This window comes from Euwallacea similis, chromosome 7 (assembly GCF_039881205.1).
Source record: "Euwallacea similis isolate ESF13 chromosome 7, ESF131.1, whole genome shotgun sequence".
In the NCBI taxonomy this organism is placed as follows: Eukaryota; Metazoa; Arthropoda; class Insecta; order Coleoptera; family Curculionidae; genus Euwallacea; species Euwallacea similis.
Window position 1 is genome coordinate 545,308 of NC_089615.1, and position 21,211 is coordinate 566,518.

The 21,211-nt window shown below is 32.1% G+C and overlaps 2 protein-coding genes across 2 annotated transcripts in view; one reads left to right on the forward strand and one right to left on the reverse strand.

Moving 5' to 3' along the window:
- The window catches only part of Rab3GAP1 (RAB3 GTPase activating protein subunit 1), a 51,442-nt gene that overhangs the window by 22,470 nt on the left and 7,761 nt on the right, over window positions 1-21,211 (reverse strand). The gene's annotated exons all lie outside the window — the stretch shown is intronic.
- haf (leucine-rich repeat and fibronectin type-III domain-containing protein hattifattener) overlaps window positions 1-21,211 on the forward strand; it is a 39,972-nt gene that overhangs the window by 13,182 nt on the left and 5,579 nt on the right. The gene's annotated exons all lie outside the window — the stretch shown is intronic.

Genomic DNA, 21,211 nt, shown 5'->3' on the forward strand with positions numbered 1-21,211 from the left:
TATTGGACGATCGGAGAATAAAAGTGCGTCAGGTGACTGAGGCTGCAGGCATCTCCACCGAGCGGGTACATCACATTTTACATAAATATTTGAATATGAAAAAGCTATCCGCGCAATGGGTGTCGTGATTGGTCACACTTGTCCATAAGCGCTCCAATGTGGCTATTTCAAAACAGTGTTTGGTTATGTTCAGCTGCAATTCAAACGAATTTTTACGCCGTTCCGTAATCGTTGGATTGTCGTAGCGTAGATCCATCACAACACATCAGAGACCAAGGAACAATCGAAACAGTGGGTTTCTCCAGATGAACGTGCACTAAAGCAGACTAAGATGGGTCTGTCGACCAACAATGTGATGGCCACAGTTTTGTGGGATGCACGCGGTGTCATTCACATCGATTACCTTGAAAAAGGTAAAACGATCACTGGTGAATATTATTTAGAGCTTTTGGACAGATTCGATATTGAATTAAAGCAAAAACGATCGCATTTGGCGAAAAAAAAGTACTAGTCCATTAAGATAATGCACAGGTGCACACGTATGTAATCACCATGGCAAAAATCCATAAATTAAGTTACGAACTGCTACCCCATCCAGCATATTCTCCAGATTTAGCCCCCTGCGACTATTTTCTGTTTCTAAACCTGAAGAAAAGGCTAGACGGTAAGAGATTTTAGGTCGAATGAAGAGGTCATCATTGAAACAAACACCTATTTTGAAGACCTCGATAAAATCTATTATTTGGAAGGGATAAAAAAAATTAGAAAAACGCTGGATTAAATGTATCGAGCTAAAAGGTGACTATGTTGAGAAATAAAACCTTTTTTGGCTGAAAAAAAAATCTTTCATTCAAAACGTCACCGACTTATCAAACGGCACTCGTATGTCGTTTGAGATAATCGCAAACATGTTCTATCACATTCAAGTCATGACTATGCGCCGGCCACACTAAACATTGAATGCCAACCTCGTTCAGATATTCAGTACAATTTAGCATTATCGTCCATAAACAAAAAATTGTCGCCAATGTGAGGTGCAAAAGGTACGACATGTTATTCTAAAATGTCTTGGATGTACCTCTGAGAGGATAATGCTCTTCCTCGGATCGCTACAAGGTCCATACAGGCTTCCAAAGAAATGACAACCCAAAATATTAGTGCGCCATCATGAAAAACCACTTGGGGAACCATACATACTTAGCTGTATCTTTCACCTGGTCTTCTCCAGATAAAAGTGTGCCCATCAGAAGATTTTAGGCTTACTCTGACTTCATTAGTAAACAAAGCTCTCTTCCAGTCATTCAAATCCCAATCGACATGTTCCAAAGCAAACTTAAGCCTAGCTTGCTTGTGAGCTATGGTTAAGAAAGAACCTTTTGCAGGGTGTGTTGCACTCAATCTGGATTCATTGAGTCTTCTTACTGTTTTGGAAGAAATCGTAACATTTCAAGCATTTTAAAGTCGATTTTTCATCTCATTTTCGGTGAGAAACCGATTTTTTAAAGCTTGCAGACGTATAGAACGATCGTCCACTTGATTTGTGGATCTTGATCAGCCTTGTCCTGGTCGTCTACTATGGCAACCTGTTTCCCTAAACTGCTGGAGACATCGACTAATGGTGATGTGATGAACACCCAACCTTCGGACAACCTCACATTGGATATACTCTTCTTTCATCAAGGTGACAATTTTGACCACATCATATTCACTCTTTCTTGTCGGAGGTACAATAGAACTCGGCTATAACGAACCTTCAAGGGACTTGGCCTGTTGTTTGTTATATTTGAGTGTTTGTTATAGGCGATCGATGAAAAAAAATCGTTGATTTAAGATTTCTATTTTAACCTAATGTCAAAATATACAATCTTCCGTTGAATGCGATTTTCTTAAACGAATTTTCAAACTTGATTCTTCAAAACGATACAAGATATCGATTAAAACAAGGTATACCTTTTTTATAGGAAAATTATGGAGGAATCAATTAATGAGACAAAAAACTGATTTCGTCAACCCACTAAAAAAAAAGATGAATTTAAATGGAAAATTTTGACTTTCCCTGTATGAGAAAAACATATAAAACATCGGTTTACATATGAAAATAAGCATAACTATGAGTTATTTAAACCGTTCAAATTTAAATGTTACTATGATAATGGTTTGAAAGTTACAGAAAAAGTACTTTTTTAACTTCTTGCTGTAGAAGCTAATAACTTGGTAACGAAGGCCCTTAGGTATTTTTTTTACATGAAGTACTAGCATTATTTTAGCCTCTTCTATAACCCCTAAAATTTATGATAAGACCTTTTCGGACACCCTATGCTATACATAGTATAGTATTATATGTATGTATGTATAGTTGGCAGTATGGTTATTACAAGTGAATAAAAAAATATACCGCCGAAATTTCTAAGAATCTTTCGTTGGTTCGTTATAACCGAATTCAAAGCTCCCGAAAAAAACAAATTGATACGTTATAACCGAGAGTTCGTTATATCCGAGTTTGTTATAACCGAACAAAAATACATTAACTTTATAGTAACTTGGGCGGGACTTTTTTATTTGTTGGTTATAACCGAGTGTTCGTCATAATACGGGTTCGTTACAGTCGAGTTCTACTGTATTTTGATACGTGCACACAAAATCAAATCCAAAACAATATCACACTTGTTGACAATAATGATACAATATTACAAATGGCGCAAAATAAATGTTTCAATGGATTAAAAACAATTGAAAATGTACAGTGTCACTTGATACTTTAAGAAAATGCATCATTTACAAGCCTAGGTGTCAAAAAAATTATATATTCAAAAATTTATAAGTCGTGCGCTAGTTTTGTCCATTGGTGTATTTATGACGATATATAAAATTATCAAACAAAAAATACAAATAAATACACATAAATACAAACATTTAATGTAATGGATGTGCTTCTTTTGTAAATCTTTCAATTATTTTATTTATATTTAGATTTAGAAGCATCAATAGACAAAAATGTTTCAAATGACTATAAGTCAATTTTGGACGGTTTTTTGGTTTTATACAAAATGGTACCAATTCGTTGCATTAGCAATGATATCTCAGTATCTACAGTGTGATCCATAAAGTCCACAACATATGGGAAATTTTTTTACTTATGAATGTAGATAAATTTTGATTTTGCCTTGGGGTTGTTCTCCAGAAATAATAAGAAATTACATACAAATCGAACAATAAATGACTGTCTATAACTGTCAAACTGTAATTTTTTTTCAAAAACATTCAAAATCTACCATTACTTCTAAAAATTTTGAAAAATCACAAAGGAAAAAGTTTCTTATTTTTTATCCATATGCAAATTTTCAACTTCCTTGGACGACTTTAATTTTAAAACATTTTTTTATATTCCTGTATTTCCGAAGTATTCAAATCGGTCAGCAACCTTATAAGAATAATTACAGTATATCAAAATAATGGTCTGAATGAGTATTCATTAGTTAAAGTTGTAATAAATTCATATTTTTAAAGAAAATGTAAAATTCATTAAAGACGCTACGTATACTTTGATGCAAAGTTGATCTACTTTGTAAAGAAAATATTCAGGTTATTTTATTCCGGTATTTCTTTAAAGTTTATTGACATAGAATTAGATATAAACATATGTCAGCGTAAAATGGCTACATTATGTATTATATGGCTATTGTATATCCTGTTCCAAACATATATCATTTATAGGCCAAAGCGAACTTCAAAACTTATCAGAGGGCCAAGAAAACATTAGAACGAAAGTTACCATGGAAATCAATTAATTGAATTATATTTCTATATATACTGCGTGACAAAGAAAGGTAAACACCCATTAAAGATAATTTTATTTTGATAATTTTTTTTGTACGTGTTCAGTACCACATACTTATTCAATGATTACATTTTCAGCAAGATCAGAGGAAGAACTTCATTTTTTTTTTCAATAGTGTGTTGAGCATCCACGGTTCCTTATACACTCATTGATACGCCTGGGCTCGGATCTAATAAGATTGTCAATGTCTTCTTGAGGTATTTCATTCCAGGCAATCTGAACTTCATGAGTAAGGGCTGCTAAAGTCTGTGGAGGGTGCTGTAAATTCCACAGTCTGCGGCCAATCATGTCCCAGACATGTTCAATAGGAGACAGATCCGGCGATCGAGGTGGCCAGGGTAAACGGTTGATTTGATGTTGATCCATGAACGTTATTGTTTGCCTAGCAACATGAGGTCTAGCATTGTCTTGCTGAAAAATAGCGTTCGGGATAGTTCGAAAATATGGAATCACATATGGCTCCAACACTTCTTGGATATAGCGTTGGGCAGTCATGTTGCCTCTAATGAAAACTAGGGGTGACCTGCTACCATATGCGATAGCACCCCATACCATAACGCCTACAGTACGGTGGACATGACGCTCTCTGTCAAATTGTGGATCTCGCCTTTCACCCCGTTGCCTTCTCACCCTTGCCCGACCGTCGTTCATCCCCAGATAGAAGCGGGATTCAGCACTAAAGATCACCTCAGTCCATTCTTGGTCCCACTGAATCCTCTCTCTACACCATTGTAAGCGGTTAGATCGATGTTCGCGAGCGAGAGGCAGCACTCAATGCGGACGATAGGACAAAAGGCCAAAACTTCGTATTCGGCGATATACTGTACGCATACCAACCCTATTCCCATGTTCTTCAAACCACTAATTTGCAATAGTTCGACTGCTGCTACATCGGTCTCTAAGAGCCAAAAGTCGCAATCGACGATCTACGCGCTCTGTGGTTCCTCCGAGTCGCCCAGTGCCTCTGGCTCTGTGCCCACGGCCTTCCTGAGTCCACGCCTGGTAACACCGCACTATGGTTTCTAAGGATCTGTTAGTTCTTCTAGACACTTCTCTGACCGACAGACCTGCTTCGCGCAACCCAACAATCCGCCCCCTCTCAAAGTCACTAAGCTGACGGATCTGTTCAATTCTACGCACTCTAGGCATAATGAGTAAAAATTATGACTGATTGCAACACACTTCACAAAAGTTGCGATGCAAATGTGAACAAAAATGTTTAAACAAAATTATATTTTTTTAAGGAACGACCCATGGAAACTAAAAAAAAAATTAACAGATAAACTTGAAATTTTGATCATTTCTTTCTTTTTTTTTAAGATAAGTCAACATGCAAAAAATTATCAAAATAAAATGGTTTTTAATGGGTGTTTACCTTTCTTTGTCACGTAGTATATCTACCATCGTGTTCAATGCAAAGTGTTGTCTTTTTAGAAACATCTTTCACTGAATTCTTGATACCTTTCAGACTTGTGTTTAAAATATATTCTCAAATAATTCTTTCAAGATGATCGACATAGCGAAAGGGTCTTTGTTTATAAACGTTTTGTTTTAGAAATCCCCATAAAAAAAAGTCCATTGGGGTCAAATCAGGTGATCTAGGTGGCCAGAGTTGCTCTGTGTTGCAGTCAATTACTCTGCCCCAGAACATTTCTGCAAGACGTTCTTTAACGTATTTTGAATTATGAATAGGTGCACTGTCGCACTGGTACCACAAAGTGTTTTTTACGACCAGAGGCATATTATGGATTACTTCGATTAATTCGGTATTTAATAAATTTAAGAAGTTCTCGGAATTCTAGTTCTGTCTAAAAAAAGTAAGAACCGATGATTTGATTATACAACATACTGCACCACACGTTTGTCTTGAAAGAATATTAATCGTGACATTTAATAATAAAATTTGAATTTTATTGGCTCCACTATCTACAGTTTTGTGACATCACCACTCTATTAGATGTGAAGGAAGCTTCGTTGGTCTATAATATGTGATAAGGAAAATCAAAACTTTCTTCTCTTTTAACTTCAAACCAAAAAATAAGATCTAGTCTCATGTCGAAATCACGTTCATTCAAGGTGTTTATAAATTTTGGCTTGCATGAATGGAATTTATTTTCCCGTAAAAAGCGTCTTACACTCTCGCACTTTACACCTGTTCTTTTGGAAATGTCTCGAACACTTGAACTGATGTCAACCGCATCCAAGCATATTGGTAATTCTGCATTTTCAGCGTATATGTATATATTGTGATAGCTTATGAGGCGTTTTGAAATTATTACCTATTGAACCAGTTAACTTAAAATTAAGTACGCGTATTATCTTAGTAACCGTTAATTGCTGTATATTTCTTCCTGAATGACGAGCATTAAAGATAACAGCTATTTCTCGATAAGGTGTAGTTTCTCCACAAATAAACACAATTTCAACTTTTTCTTGAAAAGATAGCATATTACTTACGATAATTTGACAACTTATAACTTGATCATTTATTGACCTAGAAAAATGATTTCCCCGGTAACTTTCGTTCAAATGTTTTCATGGCCTCTTATAAGTTTTGAAGTTCACTTTCGTCTATAAATAATATCTGTTTGGAACAGGATATACAATACCCATATGATACATACCCATATACCATATAGTACATAATGTAGCTACTTTACGCTCATATGTGTTTATATCTAATTCTATGTCAATAAACTTTAAAGAAATACCGGATTTTTTTTAATAAACTGAATCAACTTTGCATCAAGGCATATGTAACGTCGTTAATGAATTTTAGATTTTCTTTACAAAGATAAATTTATTATAACTTTAACTAATGAATACTCATTCAAACAATTACTTTAATATACTGTAATTATTCGTACAAGGTTACTGACCTATTTGAATACTTCGGAAATGCAGGAATACAAAAAAATTGTAAAAAATGAAAGTCGTCCGAGAAAGTTGAAAATTGACATATGGGTAAAAAATAAGAAACTGAGAAACTTTCCTCAGTGATTTTTCAAAATTTTCAGAAACAGTGGTAGATTTTGAACGTGTTTGAAAAAAAAACTGCAATTTGACAGTTATAGACAGTTATTTGTTTTTCGATTTGTATATCATTTCTGAAGCACAAACCCAAGGCAAAGTCAAAATTTACCCAAATTCATAAGTAACAGAATTTCCCATATGATGCAAAATTAGTTAAATGGAGGCAAAGTTGCACATTTTGTTTACTGAATAATTTATTTTAAAAAAATGTAACATTATCTGATTACTTCCGGAGATATCCGGAAAAAAACGAAAAAATGAAATTTTTGTTTATTTTTTACGACTTTATTACTGATTATTTTCAAAAACCATGAGTACTTCCTCAAAATAATTTTTGTACGCTCTTCAAGAAACTAATTTTATTTTTCAGCTACAACGTTTCATTTTTTAGATACCGTTATCGACTTTATGTTTTAAAATACGGGCCTGGATTTTTTATTTTATCAATCATTAGATTTTGATCTGCTAAAGATAATGATTAAACACTTACCAGAAAATTATACACTTTAGGAAATATTTGAAGTTTTTTAAAAATTGCTTCGTTTTTAGACATCCAAATGAACTCTTTTTTAAATACGAACCTAGATTTTTGTATAGCATCTTGAACTTTATTTGTAACACTACTGAAAAACTGACAAAAATGTTATTATATTATAATATTAAACTGAATAAAATTTTCCTTTTTAAACCGAGAATTCAGAGCATTGTTAGATTGCAAATCTATCAATTCTAATTACATATTCACATCGACCTCATCAGGATCTACTTCAAATAAATTTTGGAACAATATGAACATTTCTTTATATTTAAAAAAATCTTTAAACCACATATGTAGTGCGTTTTCGAACAATACAATTTTTTCCAATGAAACTTTGAGCTGAAACTGTAATTTGTTTTGCATAATTTTCTGCAAATTTTCGCAAAACTGAAAATGTGAAAAATTATTTTATTTCTGCTGCTGCTTGAAAAAAAGGAATTTTGTTTGAAATAATTTAATATAGAAAAAAGTTCATAAACAATTCCTTTTCCTTTTAAGTTTACATTAAGGGAGTTAAGATATTTAGTTAGGTCAGTAAAAAATGCTAGATCCCACAACCATATGGGATCTGAAAGTTCTGGAACTGGCTTCTATTTCTCCATTCAAAATATATCTATTTTGTTTCGTAACTCAAAGAAGCGTTTTAATACTTTTCCATGGCTTAACCATTGCACTTCAGTGTGGCACAATAAATCGCCATACTCAGATTCAATATATTCGAGAAAACTGTTTATGATTAAGTCTAGCTTTTCTTATAAACTGTGCTGAAGAAATGATAATGGATATCACGTGCATTAAATTAAGCATTTTTCCACATAAAGCTCGTTGATTGAAATTTTTTTATTCGCTTTTATATGGCATTAATATTTAAAATAGTGAATAACTGAATTTTTTCACAATCAATTTGGCCGCGGGCCGCTTGAACAAGTGTCAAGTGCCGGATTTGAGTTTGGTGACCCTTGGTCTAATCAATGAACCCGTCTCATTATGTAAATCTAAATGAATATAGCCATGTAAAAATATAAAATAAATATATCAAAAAGTGCTAAGGATAAATGTCTGAAATATTTACAATGTTTTAGCCTTCTTTGACATAAGTACGCTTCACTCCTCTAAAGATATTTCCTAGACTATTGCTCTGTTTTATAAAAAAAAACAAAGAGGCGTTGCATTTAAAAATAAAAATAAACAAATTTTCATAGGGATAAAAATACTTTCGTTCTTTCTGGAGTAAACGTTCTTTCCTCTCTAGTGAGAAATGAAATACCGTTTATTGTCGTCTTGAATGTTATCTTATACAAGGTACCCCATTTTCAAGTGTGTTGACGGATTTTTCGTGCTAAACCCCTGTTTTTTTAAATAATTTTATTTCACAGGAGAATTCCCTCAGACAGTCAAAAACGAAAAGAAACAAGACAATAGGAATGCTTAAAGCAACATGAACTTTCTGAATCTATTAAATCAATCCTTCTAATACGCATTCAGGCCACTAAACTTGTTACGCTCCTTTCCAAATGTTTACGATTCTATGTATATCTATATCAAGGTCATTGCAGTCAATTTGAAACGTTTTTCTTTATCCAATGAGGACATACATGCATATTTTAGCACACTTTTAAATTAATGCATGTAGTTTTTCAGAAGTGTAATTATCCTACAGTTTAAATATTTGTATCTACTTATCTTGACTCGGATATTGAATTTAAACAATGATAAATTATACTTTCTGTAAATTACTCTGTCCCATTTTGTTCATTTATATCACTCGATTTTCAACCTGTTGCATTTTTACCATGTGTTTGTTGAGATCGTGGTATTATACCAGAGAATATTAGCAAATAATAATTTTTTTCTGTGTAATAATAGACAGTTATTCCAATTTACACAAATATGTATTTAACATAACGGAAACTGTGGAAATGGGCAGTGCTAAATAGAGAATGCCATGTACGGCTTTATATGTATGTTCTATTTGCAGTTTCATCTTGAAAGTGTTAATGATTCTAATAACCCTGGTGGCATGACGTGTAAGTGAACATATTGATAATAAAGATGTGATGACCAGGAACTGTTTTTTTAACATAATACTACTAAATATTCTTATTTTTTTACAGTTGCAAATTCTTCATTTCCATAACAGCCATTGACGGTGCTAAATCCTTTTATTCTTATTTTACCGGTTTAATGAAGGCCGCTGAACTTAACATGCCGTACCTCGTGTGAGATTTCATGTCGGTATTCATATTAACCTATCGAATACTAATGTTTAATTAAATGACCTACCAATTTTCTATTTTTTATTCGGGATTCATAGTTGCGGCTCTTTGTAACCTAGTTCTATTCACAACTATACTATGTATCCCAAATTCGATACATATCTTTTCCTTTATTTTTGTAGAAAGCTCCATTTTTCTAGTCAAATGTCCACTTCAAAATCTAATCTCGTTGTATTGTATGACGTAGGTTAAGAGGGACATAAAAAAAATTCGCGGCAGTAGTTGCCGCATAGAGTTCCAAGGAAACAAAAAACCCAATTGAACGATTCGTTTCGCCCGGTACATCCGGAACGCGACTAGCAAGAACTTGAAAAAACTCCTAAACATGTTCCACTATGATCACTTGGAAAAGCAATAATAATAATTATTGGTTTATGCGCATATTTTTAAAATATCGTGTTTTTCAAGGCATTTTTCAACTTTCACGCCTCTCTAGCACGATTTAATGAAAGTAATAAAAAATTGTTAGATTAAATTTTGTTACATATTATTTCAGGGGCTGATATTCAAACAAATCCATTATATTATTTCATGTTTAGACAAATAAATACGGTACTAATAAACGATCTTTGTTGGGATATCTTGCTAGTGGTCTTCAAGATTACAAGCCCTAACAACTATATGTTGGAACAAGCAGTAATTTTTTTAAAATAAATCTTTTAAACTGAAATTTTTAGTAAATTTATTTTGTTAAAGTGGAATATACACGGTGTTTTTTAATAAGTATCCGATATTTTACAATACAATTCCTCGGGTATTTTTAAAATAAAAAGTCCATATAAGCATGAGTCCGCAAGGTTTTACTTATCAAGTTACAAGATGTTAAAAATTTATTTTTATTTTAATTTTTCTATGTAATTTTTCAAATAGTATCGAATTTGGACAAAACTTGGTACTTACGGATTTTTAAAAATGAGAAACGTAAATTTTATCTTAGTTTCACTCTTACATGTAGAGAGCGCTACCTACAGGTCTTTTGCTCTTTTTAAGAGTTATAACTTTTTCGTGCATGCTTGTATCATATTTTTTAGTAAAAAAAACAATTCCTTTATCATTTTTTATGTAAAAAAAAAATTCTTATCAAACGTCGCTATGAACAACCGTTTTCGAGATATTTTGATTAAAATAATCGACGGGTGTATTTTTCAAAAAGTGAAACTACAATATTGTGTAAAATAATTAATTACCAAATTAAATAAATTTAAAAACATGTGTAAAATTGATTACTACTTTGATTATTATTATTACTTATTACACAAAAACAACACTACGGAATAAACTTACTATACTACTTGATCCTTGTTTAAAATCACTTACGTATTTATGTAGCGCCCTCCACATGTAAGAGTGAAGCTAAGATACAATTTACGTTTCTCATGTTACAAAACCTCTAAGTACCAAGTTTCGTCCCAATTCGATACTATTTCAAAAATTACTTAGAAAAAACAAAAATAAAAATAAATTTTTAACATTCTATATCTCGACAAAGAAAGCCTTTCGGACCCATGCTTATGTGAACTTTTTATCTTAAAAATACCTAAGGAATCGTCCTGTGAAATATCAAACACTAAAACACCCAGTATAATTATTGACGTTTTAAAAACAGTTCTGAATAATTTTTGCTTTAAAATTGTAAACATTTCTTCGAGTAACATTTCTAAATAAATACGTCGAAAAACACTGACAACTAAATATTGGAACAAATAATACATTTTTAATTATAAATACTACTATTAATTAATAAGATGTAAAGTCTCTTTTAGTTTTTATAATTACCTGAACTCTATCAGGCATTGAGTACACAGAACTTTTACATAAATCAGGGGTAAAGTTATCCCACATTTTTTGCAATTTAACACGCATTTGTTTCAAAATTCACTGAGGATTGGTTCTTGATTCATTTTATGCCAAACCGTGTCCATTGGGCCTGGGCTACTGGAAGGATGTGATAAAACCCTAACATTATTTTTGCCAAACCGTTTTTTGGTAGATTTTAAAATATGAGAAGTACCGTTTTGCTGAAAGATAAAATCACGTGACGAATATAATTTTTCTCCATTAGAAAGGAACACATTTTGAAGAATGTTTTGATAGTTAAGTGCATTTATTATACCTTCTAACAAATGTAATTGTCCCAAGTCTTTGGACGACATACGATCTTACACCATAAAATCTTTTGGAAATTTCACTGTCCTTTGAAAACAGTCCTTATGGAAAACTTCTGTTATTTTGAAACGCGTTTTCGAAAATTTCTTACATAAACATCAAATTTTTTGCTTTCGTCACTACAGATAACTTTGCTCCAATCATTTTTCGTCCACAATATCTTTGATTTGGTACAAGTGTAACGATTCCTTATTTGATTAGCTGTTAATAATGGTTTATCTTTTACCTACAAGCAAAGTAGTATAAAATTTGCACGAAAATTAATATCAATCCCATCTTATAAAAGCTAAAACCACATTAGTGGATATACTTTTGACAACACTTTCTGGAAACATTCATACCAATTTCATTGTTCCACTTTGCAGTCGCTTCTAACAAGGTGTTTCTCCAGCCAGACTTACATATTTTGATCAATTATCTCGCGTTTCTATCAGATACAACTTTTGGCCGACCTGGAGTCTTAACACGAACATGAATGTTTACTGTTTCTCCATACTTTTTAACTATATTAAAAATAGTGATCGTTACTAGATACAATCAACTATCTCACAGCTATCTAACATATCGTTTTGCTTTTATGGAAGTGATCAATTACAATTTCTTGCAGTTTTTGAGAAGTAGGTTTTCCACGCACCATCATTGTGATTAACTTTATGAATAACTACTTTTTACTTGATGTATTGACAATCAATCTTGGGTTATGATGTTAGCAATGTTGCTAGCAATATTGCTTATTAATCGGTATTCATCTATTCTCTAATTAAAGTAGACAAAAGCAACACTTGTTTTATTGTTTCTATATTTAGTTATCATAGTTTTTCGACAAAGGTACTTACTTATTATTATAGAAGTATTACTTGCAGAAATGTTTATAATTTTCAAGCAAAAATTATTCAGAACTGTTTTTAAAACGTCAATAATTATATATTATTATCAAAATAAATTTAATAAAAATTTCAGCCCAACAGATTTATTTCAAAAAAATTACTGCTTATTCCAATATATACACTATTGGACAAATGTAGAGAAACATTCTGTTTCGGGTCATATTTTCGTAAAATTACAAGATTAAAAATTTTTTTTGGGGCTCTAAAATACCTTTAATAAATATGTTTAGGATGCCTAGAAGCGAAATCTTTTATTTCTTTTTTCTTAGGACCCCTGGATAAAAACAATTTTTTAATGGGACACAAGTAGAGAAACTTCTAAAGAATTTTGTTTATAACAATGGGCATTCATTTTTAAATAGCTGTAAACACTCTATTCGTGCTGCAGTATTTCTAATATGGCTCGTGGTAAACATTTATCCAAAGATGTTCGTAAAAAAATCGTTAATGCTGATCAAAAAGGGTTTAAGCAAGTGGAAATTTCCAAGTTACTTAACATTCATAAATCGGTTATATCGAAAACAATTTCCAATTACAAACGTCGTAAAACATTAAAATCAATTAAAAAAAGTGGCCGTCCCAGGAAAACGACGAGACGTCTTGATGCAATAATCAAAAAAATTGCTCAGAGCCACCCGCACAAGTCTGCAAAACAAATTTTAAGCGAACTAGGCAACGTCCAAGTAAGCTACAAAACCGTCCAAAGAAGGCTAAGGGATATTTCCCTTTTCCTCCTATTGGAGTCCTATTGGATTATTTAGTCACAAAGCTGCCAAAAAACCACTAATATCCGGAAAGAACCGAAAGGCCCGACTTGCTTTTGCCAATAGATACTTGCATTGGACTAGTGAAGATTGGAAAAAAGTGTTGTTTTCAGATGAAAGCAAGTTCAGCATTTTTGGTTCTGATGATGTATCGTGGGTCCATCGTCCTCCAAGGCAAAGATTTAATCGAAAGTACATTAAACCTACAGTCAAACATGGCGGAGGATGTTGCATGGTATGGGGATGTTTCTCTTGGCATGGAATGGGTCCGTTGTACATCGTAGAGTTTATCATGGATAGGTTTGTGTACTTAGATATTTTAAAAAACACAATGCTACCATATGCTGAGGATCATCTACCTCTAACTTGGATATTTCTTCAAGACAATTATCCGAAGCATAAATCAAAACTAATTAAAGATTGGTTTGTGGAAGAAAAAGTTAAGGTAATGGATTTTCCTGCTCAAAGTCCTGACCTCAACCCGATAGAAAACTTATGGGAAGAATTAGAGAGACGGGTTCGCAGCTCTATGATATCCTCTAAGGCTGAATTAATTCGGGTTCTACAAGAGTCTTGGAATTACATTGGAAGAGACGTTATTTTGAAATTATTGGAGTCAATGCCGAAACGATGTCAAGAAGTCATAGCAAATAAAGGATTTTCAACTCATTACTAGTTTTAAAGGAATTACTGGACCAATTTTTAGAATATTTACTAATTTTTCGGGAGTTTCTTTACTTTTGTCCAGTCCTTTATTTTTATATTTGAATGTAATTTTTATTTTCAGATTGAAATTGGTAATTTTTTGTACAAAATGTTTGTTATACTTGTATGTACTTATACGTGTATTATTTGCGAAATTCTGTATAATATAATAAAAAAAACTTTGAAGTTTTTAAAGTTTCTCTACTTTTGTCCAATAGTGTAGTTGTTAGGGAACGTATACAGGGCGAATTAAAACGAGAATTTAGTAACCTTTTATCTTACCTACATCAAAACAGAATTAGAAAACGTTTTCTTAAGCCTACTAAAGATGAGGATTGTCAATAGGTTTCAAAGAATTACCATAATCATGGTCAGATTCAACAAGAATCCTACGCTGGTAATGTCGTCATTGCCTTTCACCACTACAATCAGCGTACTGTAAATGACGCAATACACGCGCATAAATGAAATTCTTACGGTAATTTAAAGTAAGAAGTGATAGACAAACGTGACCAAAGATACATCTACCAACTGGAAATAAATAAGAAGAAAAGAACATTTATTCTTTTCTTCAACAAGGTTTTCATTTCATTTTGAAGGCGAGCGAGAGGGGAATAATCTATACTTAAACGGAGAAATAAAGACAACCTAATACCTTAAATACATGATTACTACTCCCAAACATAATTTGGGTCTATTTTATTTACATTATAGTTATAAATAACACTATAATAATAATCATCTAGCTAAAACCAAAACATATTTTTGATGTTATGAAGATTCGTACGACTTGCGAATCCGAGGCGAAACATCCAGTCAACTATTCAGTTAACTATTGTGAAAAATGAGCGTTTCAACACGGTAACAGGTAGATCTCACCATACTCCGTTTTAGTGCACCATTTTTCTCAATAACTGTTCTCCTTGTTTACGCACGAAATTTCGAAGTGATGTAATTTATGCAAGTGATTATTTCTTTCATTCAGGCCTCTAATGGCGTTACCCAAAACAAACAATTTTCTTTGTTTAGATTTCTCGCAGTCATTACTGAAAGCGATGGACAATACTTAAAAATTGCTAGGAAAACCTCATTCCCATGGAACATTTTGTTAGTTGCAAGAACAAAATTAGAGAGTTGCTTGAAAATGTGTTTCCATATTAGTATTACACAAAATAAAATAATGCAGATGTGGTAAAATTGATTTTTACAATACTTTGGTCCTTATCAACAGTTATTACCATGAATAGATTTAGGTTATGAAATGTAAAAATTCAGTTTTAATGTACATCGATTCACGAAAATACACAGTACAGAATGTTTACAAGTTCGAGAGCTCCTCTGGAAATCTCGAAAAGTGCAAAAATTTGTCAAAAAAAAAATTGAAGCTCTGTATTAAAGTATCAAAATAGATCTAGTACTAATAACTCACAACGTTAAGGAGCCTCTTTCATACGTTCATACATGGCGTATCTAATGTTAAAATGACATACATTATAAGTGAACAAATATTTGGCAAACCATTATACGAAGAAGGAAATTAGAAACATATTATGCAAACCATGCCATATGTTCGGTCGCATAGTAAAGAATGTTTGCTTTATAAGCCGGAAAAGAGTAGACATTTTATGGGCATATTTAGCAAATATAATGCTTCTAATAAGTTGTATTATTTTTGAAATATTCGATTATTTGTCACTAAAATACACTAGTTATCTGCCAATACTCCTAAAACCATACTTACAATGTAAGCGTATCGCAACTTTTTGACATGAGTCATCTCATACAGTTATACTTTTATATCCTGCACTGTTGTTACAAATTGTCATTCCAATAGTCAGTTAACATTTACCTGCATTAAACTTTTGAATTTAAATGAAGATATTGTAGTTGTTAATATTTATACAAGCTTTGAATGAAGGATATCAATGAATAGTCGAGGATATAGTGTGCGAATATATTGGTTTTAATTTCAAGTTAGGAATGAATAATAATTTAAGAACCGTTACAATGGGTCGAACCGTATATAATATTCCAACTTTAACAATTGAGTAATGTCAAGAGTCAAGCAAATTTCTAATTTTAATAAAAATACCATGTTAATTCTTTCCAAAATGCGAATACAACCAATGAATTAAAAAAGATGTTGGCCTTAATTGGAGAGATACATACAGTGTGGAAGTTTTGGATGGCACAGTTCATATAACTAAGATGCCGAACATATGCGGCCAAAATCTTTGGACACGTCGATTTTTATTTTTTCTTGCAGTTTTTTTGATGGTAAATTCATGTATACACGGTAGCCCAAAAATCAGGTACGACTACCAACTTTGTCTTTTTAAATAGAAACACCTATTTTTCATTTCATTTTTGAATTCTACGCAAAATTCTAAGTGTATTCCACGTATCATGTTCTATACCTAAACACAACAGGTCTCGAAAAATTTACGATTGAACATTGTTGACGTTGTTCATTTACCGTGTGTCCTAAAAATTTTCTGATCAAGTAAGCCATGGAATTATTTGAGCGCGAACCCGCATGTTTTTTTTTATTGTTTATTTTTGTTCAGTTTATGTTTATGCCAAGTAATGTTCTTCGTTGTTTTTGATTTATTGCAAAATGGTTCGTCATTTCACAGAGAATCGAAATTCTGATTATGAAAGGATGTAGAGATAAACAATGTAAACATCAAGAAGTATGTGTTTTATTTAGCATTAAATATCCAGATGATGGTTCTTTAGTGCACTCCACAATTTTTAAAATTTCAAATAAGTTTTCTGAACTGGGACATGTTAGAGAGAATTTACAGCATCGGTCTAAAGTACCCAAAGAAGTACAATTAAACGTTTTATTGCAGCTACAAAAAAATCCACATAATACCTTGTGAGCAGTGGCTGTTAATAATGACATCAGCCACACTTCTGAAATATTTGAAAACTTATAAATGGCATTCATAGAAATTACCACGAGTTGGTTGGTCTACAATTTAAATGCAGATAATTCCAATCGTAGAGTTGAATTCTGTGCTAACATGGAGAGGTGTAATACTACTTTTATCAACCATATTATCTTTTCTGATGAAGCTACCTTTACATCTAACGGTACAATCAATAGACAAAACTGTCGTTATTGGGCGCCCCAGAATCCTCATTGGATGATGGATGCCCATACTTAATTTTCAAAAAAGGTTAATATAATATATTTAAGTCGCAGTAGTTGGCAACAAAGTTTTAGGACCCTATTTCATTAACGGAATATTAACAGGTAAAAAATATTTAGAATTGCTCATAGATCTTGTTGCCGCTCTTGTTGAGATATATCCAATTGAAAATCATACTGATGTTCCCAGTGATACTTTATGGTTTCAATATAATGGAGCGCCCCCTCATTGCCACGTTGATGTTAGGGTTTATTTAAATGACAATTTTTCCCGAAGGCTGAATAAAATTGAATGGCCGGCACGATCACCTGACCTCACGCCTTTAGTTACTCTCTGTAGGATTATCTTAAGAATAGGGTATACTTTAACCAGCTAGCAACTATCGAGGCCTTAAAAGAAAGAATCCGTAATGAAATAAGAACAATCGCTCCAGCAATGCTTCAAAATGTCAAAAAGGAGTTCATTCATCGTCTTGCTTACTGTCAAGAAGTAAATGGGATCCAATTCGAACATTTAATTTACTTGTTGCTTGTTGTTTTATGTTGTATTAAATCGATCCTTTTCAAAACCAATGAAATTTTAAAAGAAATGAAAAGTTTTAGTTTTTGATATGTTCAATCGTAAATTTCTCGAGACCTGTTGCGTTTAGGTATAGAACATGATACGTGGAACACACTTAGTATTTTGCATAGAATTCAATAATGAAATAAAAAATAGGTGTTTCCATTTAAAAAGACAAAGTTGGTAGTAGTACTTGATTTTTGGACCACCCTGTATACATTAATTTTTGATATTTTGGGATTTTTCGCAGTGCCGAATTTATATTTGTTAAAATTTTCGTCAAATTTACAGAGGGCGCCATATGCAACATACTAGTGAATATTTAAATTATGATAATTTTTTTGTGCCTCCTTGTAGCAACTTTTTTTTAATCAAAATGGATTCGCCATTCATTTCTTTCTAAAAAAAGGTACTCTTGTTATAAATTGCTAAATGTCAATGTTTTCGAGATATTTTGAATTTGGTCCTTAGTAGTACGACTGGCTTCCACAAGGGAGTTGTGATTTGATAGTAAATCATTTATTTTGCCAATTTTTATGTTTAATAAATGCTAAAATATTTTTTAAATTCATTTATCAACGTTATTAATATTATGACTATTACATTTAATATTATTTATTTATTAACATTTTAATATTTTGGAAAAAATTAATACCAAACACTTTTTAATTGTCAATTAATACAAAACAAAGAAGTAATCATATTCCAACTAATCTGAAACTAATTTAGTTCTAATTTAAAGTAAATGTTCAAAGTGAAAACCGTTTAGTCGAATGCAAAGTTGATAACGACGTTCAATAGACCTTCGTATTTCAATTAAATGGTTGACTCGTATCTCTTGACAAGCGTTTCTTATCCGTAATTTCAGATCTTCGATACTTATCACAGGAGTAGCATAAACTCTTTCTTTTAGGAAGCCCCACACGAAGAAGTCTAAGGGCGTGAGGTCCGGTGAACGTGGAGGCCACAAAACAGGACTACCACGTCCTATCCATCTTCCGGGGTAATTCGTATTCAACCAAGCTCTTACATTTCTTCTAAAATGCACTGGACAACCATCCAATTGTAACCAAGGCTGTTTTCTAAAAATTACTGGAACATCGTCCCACATATTATCATGCTCGGTTTCCAGAAATTCCAAAAAATTTACAGAATTCAATCGATCTGGTAAAAAATAGGGTCCAAATAAATTATTTTGGAAAATTCCCACCCAAATGTTTACACTAAATTCCCGTTGAAAATTTCTAGATCTAGTAGAATGTGGATTTTCTTGCGCCCAGATATGTTGATTGTGGAAATTAACAACTCCACGTCGTGTAAAGCAGGATTCGTCGGTCCATAAAATACAAGATAAAAAATCCCTGTTGTTGTCCAAAGAATTTAAAATCCACTGACAAAAGTTCAGTCTAAGTACTTCATCACCATGGTGTAATCCTTGAACTGATTGCCGATGGTAGGCATGCCTATGGTCTCCTTTTAATACCCGAAAAATTTTTGTTTGGGATGTACCAGTAATAATAGACACTCGTCTAATACTTGTTGTGGGGTCTCTGTCAAATTCTTGTAATATTTGTCTAGCTATCCTTTCTGCTTGAATATGATTAGGTAAATCTTTCGGTAGAATCCTTAAACCTTGATTCATAAATCGATTATGGATTTGAACGAAAACGGAAGGATGGGGATGTCGTCTATTTGGAAATCTTCTGTATTCTCTAGCTGCTAACGCTGAATTTCCATTTGCGAACCCATATACAAAATGGATATCGGCTTGTTCTTGAGGCAAGAAATAAAATGGCATTTTTGAAATTGAAATTAAATTAACATTAAATTAACACGTTAAAACTTCTAAATAAAATAAACAATAATAGTAATAATCATCTTAGTTTTCATAAATGACATTATTATTAGTGTTATTATTGCTAGTTATGACAATTGCTTGGCAACCAGTTCAAGTCTCGCTTCAATAATCTCAGTTGTCATTTTCGGTGCTTATATGATTATTTCATTTACAGGTTTTAACGCGTTAATTCCATTTATTTCAATTTAAAAAATGTGGGACGATGTTCCAGTAATTTTTAGATTAGTTGGATTATGATTACTTCTTTGTTTTGTATTAATTAACAATTAAAAAGTGTTTGGTATTAATTTTTTCCAAAATATTAAAATGTTAATAAATAAATAATATTAAATGTAATAGTCATAATATTAATAACGTTGATAAATGAATTTAAAAAATATTTTAGCATTTATTAAACATATAAAAATTGGCAAAATAAATGATTTACTATCAAATCACAACTCCCTTGTGGAAGCCAGTCGTACTACTAAGGACCAAATTCAAAATATCTCGAAAACATTGACATTTAGCAATTTATAACAAGAGTACCTTTTTTAGAAAAAAATGAACGGCGAATCCATTTTGATTAAAAAAAAGTTGCTACAAGGAGGCACAAAAAATTATCATAATTTAAATATTCACTAGTATGTTGCATATGGCGCCCTCTGTAAATTTGACGAAAATTTTAACAAATATAAATTCGGCACTGCGAAAAATTCCAAAATATCAAATTTCATGGCTGTGTCTTAATATTTGAGTGAATTATTTTAAAAATTTTTTTTAAAAAAGTCAAGTTTGCCACCCTGTACCTCAAAAACCGAGCCGTCTTCAATATATATTTATATAACATTTTCATCTTAAGAAAAGGTCTTCTATCAACTGTTAAAGTCCTGCTACTATAAACTGGAACACCCTGTATAGACATAAAGAAGTTTTACATTATTAAGTGTTAATTAAACACCAATCGACAAGAAAAGAGTTTATTATATTGAACTTCTGACTATAATGAGCGGCTAAAGTAGATTAAATTAAAAATGATATATCTTAGGATTAAGAAAAGCAATCAGCGATGCTGATTCTGATATTATTTGTCACCCAAGGAAATTAACTCTAAGTAAAACCAGCGAGGAATAACAAAAATAAATCAAGCTAAATAACGATTAGATATGAGCTTAAATAAAGGCTCAAATATTCTTCTAATCTAATTTCAATTTAACATTAAGGAAGCCAACCGTAAACAAGACGTTTCATATTTTGGCAGAATGTGTAGGGACCATCAATGCCTAACACTTTATTAAAGGAAACACAATATTATATTATACAAGGTGTTCATAATATTATGTCAAAAATTCAAAGGGTGGATCTGTTGAAAATTTTAAGGAAAACTGTTTATACGAACATAGATCCATTATTACTTCTTATCTGAAATACAGAAATTTCTTAATAAG